This window comes from Canis lupus, chromosome 3 (assembly GCF_003254725.2).
Source record: "Canis lupus dingo isolate Sandy chromosome 3, ASM325472v2, whole genome shotgun sequence".
Taxonomy (NCBI): domain Eukaryota; kingdom Metazoa; phylum Chordata; class Mammalia; order Carnivora; family Canidae; genus Canis; species Canis lupus.
Window position 1 is genome coordinate 5,609,486 of NC_064245.1, and position 18,729 is coordinate 5,628,214.

Consider the following 18,729-nt stretch of genomic DNA (forward strand, 5'->3'; position numbering starts at 1 on the left):
ATTGTTGTTGTTGTTGTTTTCTTCAGAACAATTCTCTCAAGATTCAGGTAATGCTTGGCTTATATCAGTGTATCTACATAATTCCTTTGTATTACTCAGCAGTATTCCATAATATCTATCTATATCCATATGTCTGTCTACCACAGTTTGTTTATTGACCTGTTTAAGGACATCTACAATGTTTCCAGTTTGGGAATACTACAAATGGAGCAATTATAAACATTAGTATACAGGTATTTGTGTAAACATAACTTTTCTTCTTTCTGGAATAAATACCCAAGTATGCAGTTGATTGGTCATGTGGCAGTTGCATCTCAAAGTCAGCTATTAGCAACCTTAATAATATCTATAACTTTAATTCCCTCTGCCATGCAATCCAACATATTCACAAATTCTGAGAATATGATGTAAACATCTTTGAGGGGCACTATTCTCCTTCGTTTTGTCTGTTTTTCTCTCTCTTTTAAAAAATTATTTTATTTTATTCATTAATTTATTATTATTTATTATTTCATTTTATTCATTAATTTATTTTAAGTTATTTTATTTATTCATGAGAGACACAGAGAGAGAGACAGAGACATAGGCAGAGGGAGAAGGAGGCTCCCTGCAGGAGCCTGATGCGGGACTCGATCCGGTATCGTGACCTGAGCTGAAGGCAGCCGCCCAACAGCTGAGCCACCCAGGCGTCCCGATTTTGTCTGTTTCTCAAGAAAGCATTTCATTTTTTTATAAAAGATTTATTGATTTGAGAGTGAGAGAGTGCAAGAGTGAGTGCAGGCTGGCAGGGCAGGGGGAGAGGGTGAGAGGATCTCAAGCAGACTCCGCCCTGAGCATGGAGCCTGATGCAGGGCTCAAGATCTCACTATCCTGAGATCACAACCTGAGCCAAAACCAAGTTGGTTGCTCAACCGACTGTACCACCCAGGTGCCTGCCCCAACTTTGCTGCAGTTGTAGTACAGATACATTAATTTGATAATAAATGACATATTTACTACGTTGAGTCTTCCAATCCATGAACATGGCCACCCTATTTATTTGAATATTTCTAAAGTTCCCTTTTTAAGCATTTTGTTAAACAGGTACTGTATACATTTCAATTAATACCTAAATGTTTCATTTCACTTGGAGCAATTGCAATGGCATTGTGTTTTTGTTTTTGTTTTTAATTTTGGTTTCCACTTGTTCATTGCTAGTACACAGAAATGCAATTTTCAAAAAAATAACAGCTTTATTGGAATGTAACTCACAAAATATAAAATTCACACTTCAAACTATACAGTTCAGTGGGTATTAATATGTTCATAGACTTACATAACTATTACCACTATGTAATGTTAGAACACTTTTATCATCCCCAAAGGAATCCCATACCCTTTAAACAGGTAATCCCTGCTCCCACCCCTACTCACAACATATGGCAACCACTAATAGGTTTTTGTATCTCTGTATTTTTCCCAGTCTGGAAATTTCATATAAAATGAATCATACAATATATGCTTTTTTTGTATTGCATTTTTGACTTATCATGTTGTCAGGGTATAATATGGATTAATATTTCATTTCTTCTTATTCAAATAATATTTCATTCAATGTATCACAATGGGGCCATTCATGTGCTGATAGACATATTTCCGACTAGGAATAATACTGCTAGGAACAATTGTTTACCAGTGTTTGTCTTGACATATATTTTCACTTTTCTTGAACATATAACTGGGTCACATTGTAACTCTATGTATAACTCTTTTATTGTCAAATCAAAAAGAGGATTTCTTTTCTCTAATGGAAGTGTTTTGACTTTAGTCATGCTTTTTCTGAATCTATTGAGTTGATAATATGGTTTTCCCTTTCATTCTTTCAGTATGGCTTATTATACTACCCTATTTTCAAATGTTAAATTGACCTTGAAATCTGGGAACAAACCCTGCTTGATCATGACATATTATTCTTTTTATATATTGTGGGATTATTTTACATTGTATTTTCTCAAGCATTTCTGGATGTATGCTTATGAGTGATATTGGTCTATAATAATCTTTTTCCAAATTAACTTTTTTAGATTTTGATTTATGGTCTTGTAAAATGAGATTCTTTCTTCTATATTATCTGAATGAGTTCCTGTAAGTTAGTGTTATTTCTTCTTGTGTGTACTTGTCAGAATGTACTACCAGTTATTTAAAACTTTTTTAATGGAAAATTTTGAAATTTGTACATTAAATTTATTTAATTTGGGGGCATTATATTTTATATATCTTATTATTTCAGTTTGATGGTTTTGCTTTAACATAAATTTGTCCATCTCAGTTGTCTCATTTTTTGAGGAAAAATGTTAATAATATATGTTATTTATTTTTTCAGTGTCTGTAGAACCTTCACTTTTGTCTTTGATATTGATGCTGGGAATTATGTTTCCTTTTTTTCTAATCAGTCTTGCTAAGAGTTACTGTTTTTAAAAGACCTTGTGAAGACATGCTTTTGTCTTTGGAGATTGTCATTATTTGCTTATTTCCTCTTTCATGATTTATTCTTGCATATTTATTATTTGCATTTTTACTAACAGGGAGTTAATTTGCTCTACTTTGAGGGTTGGATTTTAAACATTTGTTTAATTTAAATTCAGGTCACCTTTGCTTTTTAATAAATTGAAGATAATTTTAATCCCCTATCTCCAATAGGGTCCGAAACTAAATACTTTAAGTCTGTTAGAGTTCTGATTTGAGTCTACCAGACTTGGAAATTGTGAGATCACTTGTACATAAGACCTCCAGCATACTGTTATCAAGACTGGACATTTAAATGCACACAAGGACCTCCTTTTGCCAAGGGTCCCAGATTCAGAACACCTGGCTACACAACCACTTAGTAAGATGAAATGTGATGTAGGCTACATTAGCATGGATTTGGTGAAAGAATTTAATGTCATAATTGAAGCTGTATTCTTGCTAATCAATTTTGGATTTACCTGTGCCATCATGTTAGGAATTGGGTAGGCAACAACGAGACAGTTAAGAGTTAAATTTCCCTGGCAGGATTTAGTAATTATAGATATTGATTACTTTAAAACATCATTGAGCTGACAGGATAAGAAAAGCCCACTTGTCTCACTGTTTGGTCCCTTTATTTCTCACAAGATGGATGAGTTAATAAACAGGGAGCAAGCACTCCCATAAATTCAGCATCTGTAATATTTGTCACCTTCGGAATTACTTGGATGAGAGGAACATCCTTTATATGAATCCACGGGAGAGAACTAGCAGACTTTCCCTAGAATCTGTATTCCACACTGTGATTAATACTATGTTTATGTTTAAAAAAAGACAGTATCATTAGGCAAAATGCAGTGAGAAAGATCCATGTTTCCCAAACATGCATCCCAAACATACTAAGGATCTTTGCACAGGCTATGTGTTGCTCTGTAGCATGGTTTTGTTACTTCTTATTCTTAGTAGCATAGCTTATGAGTAAGAAGTTGGACGGCGTATTATAGACCCAGATACCGACAATTTCTTGCTAGGAAGCCTAACATACTTTGTCTCCAACTTAGAAATAGAACTAATGGATATTTTTGTTTTTTATTTTTTTTCTAATGGATATTTTTAGTGTTAACATAAATATCAACTATTTAAATTCCCTTACTTTAAAATGGAGGGAACTGAGACTTAGAGAGGACATCGGACTTTTCCAAGGCTACGTGAATGAATATTCAATAGCAGAGCCTCCTAAATACTCCCATCCAAGTGTAGAGGAATTAAACTTATTTAGTAAATCATGGAGGGTCTATTCAGACATTACATGGCCCACTTTTTCTTTTCTATTTTATAAAAATGTGGTAATTATATGTATCTAAATTTGATTTAGTCTGTGAATGAAGTACTTTTTTTTAAGGAAGTAAATGTCCATGCTTCTTCACATTTGGAATTGAAAATTTTGAAAAATACGTAGAGGACATAAGGAGGGTTTGGTGTTCTAAAATGTGTGCTGAGTTCATAGAAATCTTAATGTAGATAAAAAAATGAATATTGTTCAACTGATATGAGTTTTTTAAATAACAAAGAACCAGAATTATTAGCCTATAATTATGCCCATCATAAGGTGGACTGATTTAGCATTTAAACCTAAATATTTATTCTACAAGATTTGGCATATTATTGACTTCTTGTTTACTTGATGCATGTCTAGAGTCTCTTTTTCAAGTCAGATTATTGTAAAACCAGATTTCCAGACATACTTAATATGGAGCTTTATGGTTCCATTTGACTGGTCATTGGTGAAATCCTTTCGGGAGTCAGTGAGCATGGCAATCAATGTCAATCTTTATTACCAGAATGACTGTTAAGAGTAGTGGACATGTGTAATGGCAGGAGTTTTGTGCAGTGTGTATTTTTACTATTTTGTAATTTGAGATTTTATTATCCCTTTTTAAGAAGAGGCCTGAAGGGTAAACATAGTTACTTTAGGGTCTACATAATTCTAATTTAATTGGTCAATATTTGTCATAAAAATAATCAAATTTTAGTTATTAGAATGCCTCATCAAATATAAAAGGGAAAGTCATGACTTCATTTAAAGGCAATTTTTTGGCCTCCCCCAGTATCTCTTTCTGACTTGCTTAGGTTAGAAATACTCAGTACAGAGAGAAGAGGTATGATCAGCATCTTCTTTGTACTGTGTTCCTTTGTCACCCTTTCCTCTGCTGTGCTTCTGACTCTTCTAAAATCTCACATAGGAAATAGGCAGAGAGAAGAATTAACATAAAGGAGCAAATAAGTTCTTTTCTAAGTAGTCAAGGAAATATGGGATTTTGTGAATGTTTAAAGATAGCTTTTCACTTTTTATGACCACATTTGTTAATAAACAAGACTAAAACCAAGAAATCCAGTTTTAGGAAACTAAAAAAAAGTGATCATACTCTGCACTGAGACAAGAGATATTTACAAGATCAAACCAACAGAAATTTGAAGTTGATAAATGGGAAGTATGCTTTTTAGGAATCTGGCTTTTGTGACTGGATTATTTCTGGAAGTGTAAATTGTGGCATATATGGAAAGAAAAAACTGGATAATGAGGCATTTTCTTAGGTATTTTATTTTTCTGGTGATTCTGACCACCAGAATAATAAGCATAGTATGTGCTTGACTTCTCCCTTGGCAACACATACATCTGTTTAAGTAGTTAGAGGTGGGTGGGAAAGGGGGTTTGTTGTAATAAATAAGAAAGAAAATATAATTACATGGAATAAATGGATTCACATTAATAGGATGAGAACTTGGAAGAGTAGGTTTATTATGAATTGTTGAGTGAGGAAATGTTTCTCTATTTGTATGGCCTTGTACCTTTTACACTTTCCCTGAGTAACTTCTGTCTCCTGAAATGCTATTTTCTTTTTCATTGCTGTGGAGCTGGACGAGGTGAAGATGGAGGGCAGTGGTAGGGATGTTACTTATCCTTGGCTCTTTCTAATGGGAGAGACAACTGCTACACTGAGGCCAAAATGACATCTATTCCCTTATTAGGCAGATATATGAATGTAGTGATGGTAACATCCCTTGTATGTCTTCATCAGCATAAGCAATTACATTACAACTAGTTCATGCTCACACTTCTATAGGTCACAAGAAAAATTTTAATTCATTTTATATTGCCTAATGAATTCAGTTATTAAATTAACGTTGTTAAAGAAAATCAGCTTTAATTTTATTTACTTAAAAAAAATCTTGGCTTCAACATAAATGATCGTATTCTTGAAATGTGGTTATTTATGTACTAGTCATAGTTTATTCTTTCTATTATATATCAAAATACATTGACAGCTCTTAAAAGTTTTAAATATCCCTCTGTATGCCTCTGAAATCATCTTACGTACCCATCCTTTGAAACAGTATTCTAGTTTGGAAGAGATGACCATTAAGCTTCATTACAGCCACAAGATTTCACAGTTTCTTAAAATTTACATTATATATGTACTTCTATTTGTACATTTTATGTATTCATATTTTGATATTTATGAGCATAATTATGTATGGCATATGTGATATTGGTGATTAATATTTAGGTCTGAGCATGGTTGCCACTGTAACAGTGTTGGTAATAAAAATATATCTATTTCCTCTCATATAAACTGGTATAAAACTAGCTTGGCAACACTTCACTGCTTTATAAATTAAGCCCAGTGGGTATTGCTGCTTTAAGCAATGTCTTCACGGGGTAAGATGTATTGTAGTCAAAGTTTGTTAACCCTTAAGAAAATAAATTTACTCACCAATAGTTTCAATTTTTTTTTTTTTTTTTTGGTTGTAGGGTCTTTGAAGATCGGCTGCTTCCCATCTTCCAGCCTTATCTCTCTCTCTCTCACTTCTACTTGATATTACAGATATGCGAGTTTGTTCTGAATTTTCTAAACCTTCACTTGGTTTTAATTCTCATTATCTTTCCATTTGGCTGAAAATATCCCGTGCACTCATATGCACAATTCCCACTCGTTCCACAGTGGGATACCTCTCAAACTATCTTCTAAGCAGCCAAGCTATGTGTTGTACCAAAGGTACTAAATGTAGGAAACAATGCACTAAATGTCACTAGGTATTTCCAAATCTCTGTCTGCTTTCCCTTTTGTAACAAGTAACCCACTTGTAATTGTTCAATGTCTATTTCACTGGATGTTTTATTGACCATATTTTGGTTTACATTCTGTGACCTTAACATATGTACAGATTTTTATACCATCATCACAATCAAGATAACAAAAGTCCTTGCTGTGCAAAGAACTTCTTGCTATTTCTAGAGAATCTCACTACCCCCAACGCCCGTCTCCCTGCAACTACTGATTTCTTCTTCAGAGCTACCATTTCTATTTGAGAATGACATATGAATGGAGTCAGTCCAGTATATACATTTTTGAAACAGGCTTCTTTCACTTAGGATAGTGCCTTTGAGATTCATGTGTGTCATTGCCTGTATTGAGAGGTCATTCCATTTTTATTGCTCAGTATTATTGTGTAAAATGGTTGTAGCACAATTTGTTCATTCACCTATGGAAGGACAGTAGGGTTGTTTTTCAGTTTTAGTAGTGACTAATAGTGGTGTTGTTGCTTTCCCTACTGTCAATACCCAGAAGTGTGATTACTGGGTCATATGGTAGACACATGTTTAACTCTCTAAGAGACTTCCTAATGGTTTTCCAGGGTGGGCTTGCTGTGTTGCCCTCCTACCAGTCCAGCATAAGAGTTCCTCTCAACTCTTTGGTAGTCTTGCTGTGTTCAACGTTAGCCATTCCAGCAGGTACACAGTGGTATGTCACTGTGGCTTAATTTTGCATTTTCCTCACGACTGAGGGTGTCACATATCTTTTTATGTGTTTAGTTGCCATATATATATCCTATTTGATAAAGTCCCCCCCCTCCCTTTTTTTAAAAAAACTGGGTTGTTTCTGTTCTTAGTCTTTAGTCTTGAGAGTTCTTTAAATTGTTTGAATATAAATTCTTTGCGGGTATATGGTGTACAAATAGTTTTCCCACTCTGTGGCTTCATATTTTCATTTTCTTAGGAAACGTCTATGTCAAAGCAAAACTTTGGAGCATTTAAATAAACTTTTTACTGTAGAATAGTTTTAGATTTCAAAAAAATTTACAAATATATTACGGAGAATCCATATATATCCAGCCTATAGTTTTCTCTGCCATTAACAGCTTATGCTAATATAGTACATTTGTCAAAATTAATGAACCAATATTGATACTTTCTTAACTAAAGCCCATACTTTATTCAGGTATTATTAGCTTTTCCTTTCTTTCCTCCTTCTTTTGCTCTTCTAAAATCTCATCGAAGACACCACCTTATATTTAGCTGTCATGTCTTCTTAGGCTCTCTTGGTTGATGGTTTCTTAGAATCTCATTGATTTTGATATCCATAACAGTTTTGAAGAGTACTGGTCACATATCTCATAGAATACCCTTCAGTTGGGATTCTTCTGAACTTTTATCATGATTACATTAAGATTATTACTTGAGTAGGAAAACTAGAGGTAAAGTATCATTCCCATCCTATCACAAGAGCACGCATTATCAACTTGAGTTATTTTCATATTAACATGGACCAACTAGCTGAGATATTGTTTATCTGGTTCCTCTTATGTAAAGTTATTCTTTTACCTTCTTTACTACTGTACCTTTGCGAAAATGTCACTATATGCAGTCCGCATTCAAGGAGTGGGTAGTTTCATCCGACCTCATTGAGGGCAAAATATCTACATATATTATTTGGAAGTCTTCTGCATGGAATATTTGTCTATTCTCCTTTATACTTGTATTTATCTGTATAATTATCTATCAGTATAGACTGCTAGATATTTATTTTACACCTAGAGCTTTAAACCAACACTTTATTTATTTTCTAGGTCAAATTTTTCACTTTGGCCAATGGGTGCTCTTTAATTTGGCTCCTATGTCCTTTTAACACATACCCATCATTTGGGGATTTAGCAATGATTATAAAATAAAAAAGTTCTGCCTCACTATGTTCTTTCAGGATCTTTTTTCCTCTTTCCCTAATTATAAGACAGTGGTCAGTGTGTGCCAAGGATAGTGGCCATTTGCATCCATTTACTCAAATTTTTATTCCATTTCATAGATGAGGACACATAATAAAGTAAGGCAGAGAAAGAACAGTGTGCCCAAATGCATTTCAAAAGGTTAGCAGGTGATTGCATTGATAGTAGTAGTGAAGTAATGGCTAGGATGAAAAGTAAGGGAGGATGGATTTTGACGTGGTGCACAAGAAGTGTCTAATATGTTCTTGCTGACCAACATCGTATATTCATTTCCTACACTTGTTTAGACCCCATATACTTCTCTCCATTCTCATTAACATGATTTAATCCTCTATTGTTTCTTTCTTGAATTCTGGAAGAGCCTATAACTGGTATTTCTACTTTTAGTCTCATCATTCTTTTTTTTTTTTTTTAAGATTTTATTTATTTATTCATGAGAGACACAGAGAGAGAGAGGCAGAGACACAGGCAGAGGGAGAAGCAGGCTCCACGCAGGGAGTCCAACGTGGGATTTGATCCTGGGTCTCCAGGATCAGGCCCTGGGCCGAAGGCAGCACCAAACCTCTGAGTCACCCGGGCTGCCCTAGTCTCATCATTCTTAAGTCCCTTCTCTATCAGAGAATATTCCAAAGGCACATTTAATTCTGAGAGGCAGTTGGGTATTATGTAATATTATAGACTTTGGAAAAAGGTTGGTATTGGTTTAATTTCATCTAGTCCCTCTTGAGGAAATTATTAATCTTCTCTGAGCTTTGCCTTCCTTAGGCGGACATATTAGCTAAGCATAGAGTCACTGCAAATATTATAAAAATACCTAGTATCAGTGTTATTACTGACTGCCTTCTGTGGGACAAACATGGTTTAATATATGTTTTGTGGATTCTGATTGCCTACATGAATGGTAATCAAGGAACTAACATAATCCTATCCTCGATTTTATATTCAGACATTCAGACCTACCTTTAGGTCTATCACATTCTTTGTTTTCTGTGATTCCCTCCCTCTCTGTTACACACACACACACACACACACACACAAACACACACACAGAAATGGATACACAATGGCACACACAGAGTTAAGACAATATATTTTTTTATCCCAAAAATGCGGCAGGCTGTATTATTGTTCTTTTCATACATGCTCATTCCTTTGTCTGAAGAGTCTCATGACCCTTTCAAGGCTGAATAGTGCCTAGTGTTTATTTAATATTCCTATGAAATGTTTCTCCCTCCAAAGAATCTTTTCTAACCTTCACTCAAATACTGTGTTCCCATATTCTATTATCAGAGCATATGTCACTCTGTATTACATTCTTTCATATGTCAGATTGCCCTTTAGGCGATAAGCCTCTTGAAGTCAAAGACTATGTTTTTCATATATGCTCCTCTATAGTTAAGATACCCTATTGAAAACTACAATTATTATTTGTATTTGAGAATTTTAAAAATCAAACTGTATAATGCATTATGCAAATGCATTGTACATAAGCAATTACAGAAAATGTAGCATGTTTTCACTAATTTTTCAAAAAAATAACAATAAATGAACTGATGTAAATGTTCATCCTCTAAATATTTCAGAAAAATATTTTAATCTGAATTTATAAAATCATATTACCAAAAAACCCACTTTTTTCCCATTTGGTAAGATAGCAGCCAAAAAATGCTTCCTATATCCAACTTCTCACCTGTTTTCCTATTTAGAAACCTAGAATTCTATACAGAATTTAGAATAAATCAGGAATTCTACAAAATTTCAGTTATTCACTTTTTAAATACTAATCAAACCAATGGTTATATAAATTCAGCTTAAATTTGAGTACCTTATGGTTCATGAAGGGATATGAGAAGAATACAAAGTCAGTTTTTTACTCAACCTAAAGTTCATTTGACCAAAATAACTTGATTTCATGTCTTCATTTTAAGAATTTGTGTCAGAAAGAATATGTGTATACATGCACACATATCTCTTTGGTTAATTTCATTGTTACTTTGACTACTTTTGGTTTGATATTCAGTAAGTAGCCTTATTTGAACAAATTAATGCTAATTTCTACAGAAAAGATGATAGAATTCAAAGGGTGAATGACCTGTTATGAACTTTTTCATAATTACTTATACATTGAATTCATAAAAAGTGAAACCAACCTGGGAGATATTAGTCTTTATAATACAATTAAAATCACCATTTAAAAAAAGCTTCAGATTTGTCTGAGGAATGCAACAAATATTAGGATAAAATATTATTAGAGAAGCTAACAGGGGATCATGTTAATAAATATGCTAATTATATTCCAATGACTTTAGAAAAAAAAAGTACCCTTGGTACTGGAATTCAAAATAAGGAATTAATTTAAAAGTATGCCATAACTAATACAAATATGTACCATCACTAACTGCCTAGACTTATGGTAAAATTCTCTATGGAACAGGGAATAAGGGTTCAAATCATTTAAACAAACCTCAATTCGTAGTGAATTAATCTGCAATAGTAAATGAGAGGAAAATATATATTTGTTGTAATGTGATCATATATTCAACTATGAGACCTTTCCTAAAGGGACTATTGCCTCCCTCTCACTTTAATACATCATTAAGCCTAAACCTCTCATTTCTGGTTAGTGTAAAGATCTGATCCCAGAATGAAATAGATGAATTAATCACTATTTCAAATCCAGTTTGGAACTTACCCAATTTGACATGTTTATGTTATTTCATTTTTTTCTTTTGTTTCCCCAGAAGAGTCAAGATTGTATATGAAAAATATATGAAACTATGTTACCAAGTTGAAATAGGGAGTTAATTTTGTAATTTAAATGATAGAAATGACTTCCAAATTAGTGAAACTGTATTATGAAATAAATTTCATTAAAAATGTATTTAATAATCTTGTCTCTTTAATTAGTTATATAGAATACATAGTTAATATATGTGGTATTTATATTTTCAGATAAATTTCATTTTAATGTTTTGACAACATATTAGAAAATTTGTCACTAATAAAATGAATGAACAAATTATTGCAACTTGTTCAACAATTTTATTTAAAAGAAACTAATCAATCTAGGTAAATTATTCCATAATAATAGTAGTTGGCCTTATTGAACTCTCTCTTCTCTGAGTGATTAATGTTTCTTTGAAAATCTGGAACAAGTAATTATATAAAACCAGTACAACTTTTGCTTGTCAATATTGTTCTATTTTGGAATTTTTTACTATTATATAAAATTTATTCCCCACAATAAAAAGTAAAAATAACTGATATTAAAACAATTCTTAATTTAAAATTAGGATATACTTCTAGTATAACATCAAATTCTTATTCATAATGAGTAGTTAGTAATGCACAAATTATAATCTACATATAAATTTTATTTATTCCACATACCAGTGTCCAAGCTGGCAGGGTAAAGTGGATTTATGTCAGAACTGCAAGAGTGTGAATTGGGATGACTTTTGAGACATTTATAGGTTTGTTTGAGAATTAAAATAAAAATCAAACTGCATCATACATTATGTAAATGCATTGCACATAAGCAATTACAGAAAAACTAGCATGTTTTCACTAATTTTTCAAAATATAAGGAAAAAATGGGAATGTATTGGATGTGAGACATGATACGTGAACATAGTTTTTCAAAATAGTTGGCTAAAAAAATCAAATTTATACTTGGAATTATTCAAGAAAATATGATATTCAATAAAATCTCACCAATACGTATAGAAGTCCTATTTGGTTAAAAGTGCTCAAAGGGGGCCACCTAGATGGCTCAGTTGGGTAAGCGTCTGCTTTCAGCTCAGGTCATGATCTGAGAACCCCTCATCAGGCTCTCTGCTCTCCTGCTTCTCCCTCTGCCTCTCACTCTGCTCTTGCTTTCTCGTTCTCTCTCTCTCTCAAATAAATAAAATCCTTAAAAGAAATAGTGCTCAAAAGATTACTGGAAAAAAAATACTTGCTTTGAATACACACACACATACACACATAGAAGCATTTAACACACTCTCCTTGGGATCCCTGGGTGGCGCAGCGGTTTGGTGCCTGCCTTTGGCCCAGGGCGCGATCCTGGAGACCCGGGATCGAATCCCATATCAGGCTCCCGGTGCATGGAGCCTGCTTCTCCCTCTGCCTGTGTCTCTGCCTCTCTCTCTCTCTCTGTGACTATCATAAGTAAATAAATAAAAAAAAAATTAAAAAAAAAAATAACACACTCTCCTTTACATGATCCAATAATATTCTATTTTTTTATTGTCCTAGTTGTAATGATTCCAAGTCTCCTAAATATTTCTGTCCTGTGTGGAGTTTACTTCTAATAACAAGATGAAGAATTTCAGATGTGATAACATTGTTGAAGTAGTCAGATAATTACTGATTCACAGAGAGGGAATTGAAATTTCTGGCCAGTCTATCAAATGACTCTTTCCTCCTCTATCTTTGCTGCTGTCAGGATCCCATGATTTTTCTGCTAGGAGTCAGCTCCCCACACAAGACACTGCTAAATGGAAGAGGCATCTCTATAGATCCTGACTAATGAAAAAAGAGTCACACTCGCTGAGATCTTATCCAACAGAAACCATTATTCTTGCTAATTCTTAGGTACATGCAATTCTTAAGTAACATTTCAAGCTTCTGGGGTCGGAGAAAGACTTTTCCCAGTGTTCCTGTCACAGTAAGTGTTCCATATTGAAGCTAGCTGACATTACAGTTCTCTTTCTATAAAGCTCTTTAGGTTTGCGTCCATGAGAGCACATCATTCTTACCCAAATAATATCTTTGATGCTGAGTGAGGAGCCTTGAATGCTGGAGTGAGGCCTACCCAACTGTTGAGCTCATGTCACTCTTATTAAAATTTTTCACTTGGGGCCTTTCGGATTCCCTTCTTTGAAGTGGCCTCACTCAGAGTCACCTCAGACATCAGGTATTTTAAATACGTTTAATTCACAGTAAAAAAGAAAAAAAAAAAAGGTAGGAGTACCAATATTTTTTTGACCGAGTAAGGCTCACTCCACTTCCTTCCACTTCCTGAACATAAAATCCTGCCTTCATACTTTGAAAAAAAAAGTGGTCATTTTTTATGTTGTTTTCTTGACAATCAGTGTAATAATAATAATGAGAAATAAATAAAAAGTTCTGTCTCATAAAGGGCCCTGTTTTGTGTAGCAAAATATAATAAGTGATCAGTGTGTGCTAGTGAAGTGGTCATTCGCATACCTTTCCTTCTTAGACTCCATTTTATAAGGGCAGAGATGTAACAAAGTAAGAAAAGGAAAACAAACAAAACAAACAATCAAATTTGAAAAATCGGTAGAGGAGCTAACTAAACATTTCTCCAAAGAAGAAGTACCAAGGGCCAGTGGGTAAAAGGTCCTCAACATGACTAATCATCAGAAAAATGCAAATCAAAACCACATCAGAGTATCATCTCATACCTATTAGGATGGTGCTCATCAAGAAGACAAGAGAGACGTGTTGGTGAGGAAGTAGATGAATGAGAGCCCTTGTGGATTATTGGTGGAAATGTAAATTGGTGTAGCCACTATGGAAACAGTATGGAGATTCCTCAAAAAAATAGAAATATAACTGCCCTATGATCCAACCACCCCACTTCTGGATATCCATTCGAAAGATATATAGGAAATATATCAGAGACAGATCTGCATTCTCGTATTCATTTCAGCATTTTCACAATAGCCAAAATATGGAAACCTAGGTATCCATCAAGGATGAATGGATTAAAAAAATTGTTGCATATATATACACATATATACACACACACACTATATTCACATACACACACACGGAATATGATTCAGTCACTAGAAAGAAGGAATTCTGCCATTTGCAACAACAACACAAATGAATCTGGGGGGCATTATGCCAAGTGAAATAAACCAGTCAAGAGAAAAGCAAACACTGCATGGTATCACTTATGTGTGGAGTCTTAAAAAAAAAAAAAAAAGTCAAACTCATAGAAACAGAGTGGAAAAGTGGTTGCCAGGGGCTGGGGGTGAGGAATTGGCAAAAATTGGGGGTTTGGTAAAAGGCAAAAAAACAAACTATACCATTCATTAATCAAACATTAATTTTTTTAAAAAAGTAAATGTATATCATTTTACTTTTTCTAAATCATACTAAGTTCATCATATTGATTATATATATTCACTTTGTGGCATGGTCAGTATATCGCCAAATTGACTTTTGAAATCATTTAACATGGGACGCCTGGGTGGCTCAGTGGTTGAGCCTCTGCCTTTGGCTCAGGGCATGACCCCAGGGTCCCAGAATTGAGTCCCACATCAGGCTTCCCATAGGGAGCCTGCTTCTCCCTCTGCCTGTGTCTCTGCCTCTCTCTCTCTGTCTCTCATGAATAAATAAATAAAATCTTTAGAAAAATAAAATAATTTAGCAGAAGGGTGCCTGGGGTGGCTCAGTTGGTTAAGACCTGTCATCTCAGCTCGGGTCTTGATCTCAGGGCCATGGGCCACTCCATGCTAGGCATGGTATCTACTAAAACAAAACAAAACAAAACAAAAAACAAAAGGCCAAAAAAAAAGCACTTAACAACTTAACAGAAAAGAGAGTAATCATGACTCCATACAATCACATTGAAGATACATAGAACAAGTTGGAGGTTGAATTCATTTTATTTAATAGATCATTTAAATCTATTGTAGAAATGTTGATGTTATTTTCCTAGTGGCTAGACTAAGGAGTGGAAGAGCCTAAAGGATACTTTTGAAAATAGAATCAGATTACATTTCACAACATCAGACAAGAGGAGCTAGATCTGAGAATTTGTTTCTTGCTCTGGCATTTAAACCCAGCTGTGGCCTTTGAAAATGCTAAAATGTCTAAGTGTTATGTTGACTCAGTTGCTTTGCTGGACTCTGTTGCTTAAAGGGAATAGAAGTCTTAATGGGAAGGTACCAAAGTCATAATTCATATCTCGCTTTTATCAGCAGACTGTCAAGGTAGGAAGCACAGGCTTGAAAAATAAGTGTGTCGTGTCATCATCATAAAAGAAAGTTTTAGTTGCTGAACCTGAGGCTTTTGCACCCCACACATTCTATCAAGCGGTTCTGGTGGCCTTTTGATCTGTCACAACTAATAGCAACTTTTCTTAAAGTGATACTGGCCCCAACTGTATTGAGGAAGTTGTGTACAAGGACCACTCTTGCCAACAGGGTTTGTGTTTCCCTCTAACATCAACGTGAGGTAAAGTCAGCCGTGGTGGGAGCTGTCTATGTCGGAGACACCCTGGGTTGCTGATGAAAAAGCATGTTGTAGGCTTCAGCCTGGGAAAGTCAGGTAACAAAATTATGATCAGCCTTTTAAGCACAGAACTCAGGAAAGCTGAGCGTACCCGTCTATACCAATATGGTGCTTTATTTTACTAGAGCAGCTTTCAACCAGGGTTCTTTGAAAACACTTACTGGACAATATGTCAAGAGGCTCTCATTTCTCCTGTAGCTAAGCAGTAAGTTAAACACTACATGATGTTCATTAACTCTTTCAAAACAGGGGTGAAAACCCTTTCTGGTGTAGATGGCTCTCTCAAGGAGATAAATAAGGGAGAGTTTGGAAGAAGGTGGTCTGCCTTTGTTTTCATTTCTTTGACTTCTACTCTAATGGAAGAAGAGAAGAATTGTCCATGTGAATCCCTGTGGGACATTTTTTTTTTTTTGATGTCGTAGAGTCTTGGTACTGGATTTGTTAATGCAGAGAAAACATACTGGGATGGGTTAGAAGGACTCTGGGGAAAAAATTCTTATATCATGTACAGTACTCTTTAAGCATTCTGTAATTATCTTTTATTGAATTATCCCTCATAAACATACATGAATATAGGATTTATGCAGGTGAGAAGAATGGTGCTCCCTGCTCAATTCTGAGGGTTTTGTACGAGGCCAAGTGCATTGTAGGAGCTCAGATAAGATTTATTAAATGTTTGAAAAAATAACCTATGGTATTTTGGGTATATTTTACCCTATTTTTGTCTTTAAATATTTTTATAGTTTCTATTTTATGTCATTTAGCTCAAACTCATGAATTAGCCTCACTTCCCAGAAGCTATTTTTTTTTTTTTTTTAACTTTCATTGCAGGAGAAATCCAAAGAATCAGTTATTCTATCTATAAATCCAGTAGTATCTTTCCTTAACAAAGCAAAACTTTAAGATATCTGTGGACCATTTTCTTGGAAAGACTGAGTAGAGGCTTTATTTAGTACAATCTCAAGTTCCTTACCAATCTAGATAATCATCCTCTATGTACCTGAGTAATCTACCAATTTTATGAATGTATTTAAAGCAATCGTCTCATGCATATCTTTGACACTTTCTTAACTAAGTTGTAGACATCTGAAGGGATACTGAGTGTATCTTCACCTGCCAGATTATATCTTCTTAATTTACTTTTGTAAATCAATAATATTAATTATATCGGGTGGATTTATCCTTGTCACTTTGTTTCTTTCTTCAAATCAATTAATCTTTGTAGTTATCATTCCTACATTCAGTAAGAGAAAGATACTTGTCTGTGGCACTTATGCTCTCAGTTTAAATAAAAGAATTTTACTTGATATCCACCCAGGTATCTGATCTTCGAGGCCTTTAAAATGACGTCATTCTTTTGACAACTAAGTTTACTTTGTAGCTAGAGTCTCATTTCAAATAGTCAACGTAGAGTGACTTTATTTCAGTATTATTGCTTTTCATGCTTCAGGTTATAAATCATTTCTTTATAGCATATGACCATGGAATTTATTTTAAACTTATTGATGGCAGTATAGTAAGCCTTAAAGTTAAGTGTGTTAAGTGTGTAGAGTGAAATCATTTGAGATTAGAGTTTTGCTGGGTGACACCTTCCTTAACTGTTTTGACATGCACTTATTAAAGGGATATAGACTCAGCAATAATGAAGAAACCTTGCTACTAATTCATAATATTCATTGTAGGTGACATTGACCTATCAAAACAGAATCAACACTTATATTTATCATTATTACAATTCAAGTATATCTAAACTCATTTAAAGAAAAAAATATGATTTCGTTGGGCTGTATTATGAATCTCCTTCTGAAGTCTCAAAAGAAGACGATATAGAGTATGATTTTCTTCCATCTTAACTCCAGGGGCAGTGATAGGTTTGCCTGACACATTCTGTAGACTGAAAAGAAAAGTTTATCTTTGTCATTACCCTTCTAGCTATTAACTGAATACATGCAAAATACTATATTAAATATTAACTTGTTTTCAGTGAAGGTTCTCAGTCTAAGATTTGAATTATCTGCAGGACAATGAAAATTGAAACAAATTAAGCAGAAAATTAATTCAAAATTAGTAAATTAATGGGCTGCGATTACTTTTTATAATTGAACTCTGACTTGAATTATAAACCTAAAAATGGTGGAGGGAGAACAAAAAAGGTGGTATTGAGTCAGAAGTCTAAAAATGTGTTTTAAAATGAAATAGTCTTCTGACAATTTTCAATTTTCTTTCTTTCTTTCTTTCTTTCTTTCTTTCTTTCTTTCTTTCTTTCTTTCTTTCTTTCTTTCTTTCTTTTTCTTTCTTTTTTTGGTTTGGTGTATGAGTGTAGCACATGATATCAGTGTTCCACCTGTATGTTTTCAGGGCTCTTTACCATTTTCACGCTGTGCTTTCACTTCTAACAGCCAACACCTGCAAGAAGAGCCCTAGATAACTGGGATTGACATCTCCCTGGGAGAAGCCCAAGCAAACGGCTCCTGGTGTCGAGGCATCACTACTCCAGCTTCTTGCCCCTGGTCCAGGCTGCTCTGAGGTATGACTGTCTCCAGAATCTTCCAGAGCGTTGAGCCTAACTTGTCCCCCATGGGGTTTTGTTTGATGTTGAATGTTTGCATGGCTTCCTCTTCCCTGTTTCTCTCCCCACTCTCTTGCTGTTTATTCCTGGTAGCATTTCCTAGCAAATCATTTTCACATGTAACCTCATCTGAGGGCCTGCTTCTAGGGAGTCCCTCCTAGGACAGTGTGGTAGTCATTAATGCCGTTTATTAATTTTTTGACTCTCTGCCTTCTGGGCACAAGCTGGTGTCGCTTTTCCTGGCCTCCTGTGGTTGGGTGATGGGCCAGTGATTAGCTCTGATAGAGGTTATGTGTGCTGCTTCTGGGCTGCGCACCAAACGACCAGGATGAAACCCT

At 34.5% G+C, this 18,729-nt stretch overlaps 1 long non-coding RNA gene across 2 annotated transcripts in view; it reads left to right on the top strand.

The window, feature by feature from the left end:
• LOC112653711 (uncharacterized) overlaps window positions 1–18,729 on the top strand; it is a 59,626-nt gene that overhangs the window by 12,378 nt on the left and 28,519 nt on the right. For both annotated transcript variants that reach the window (XR_003132399.3, XR_007409679.1), the window contains exon 2: window positions 18,222–18,349. This is a non-coding gene — a long non-coding RNA (uncharacterized LOC112653711). The remainder of the gene's footprint in view (window positions 1–18,221; window positions 18,350–18,729) is intronic.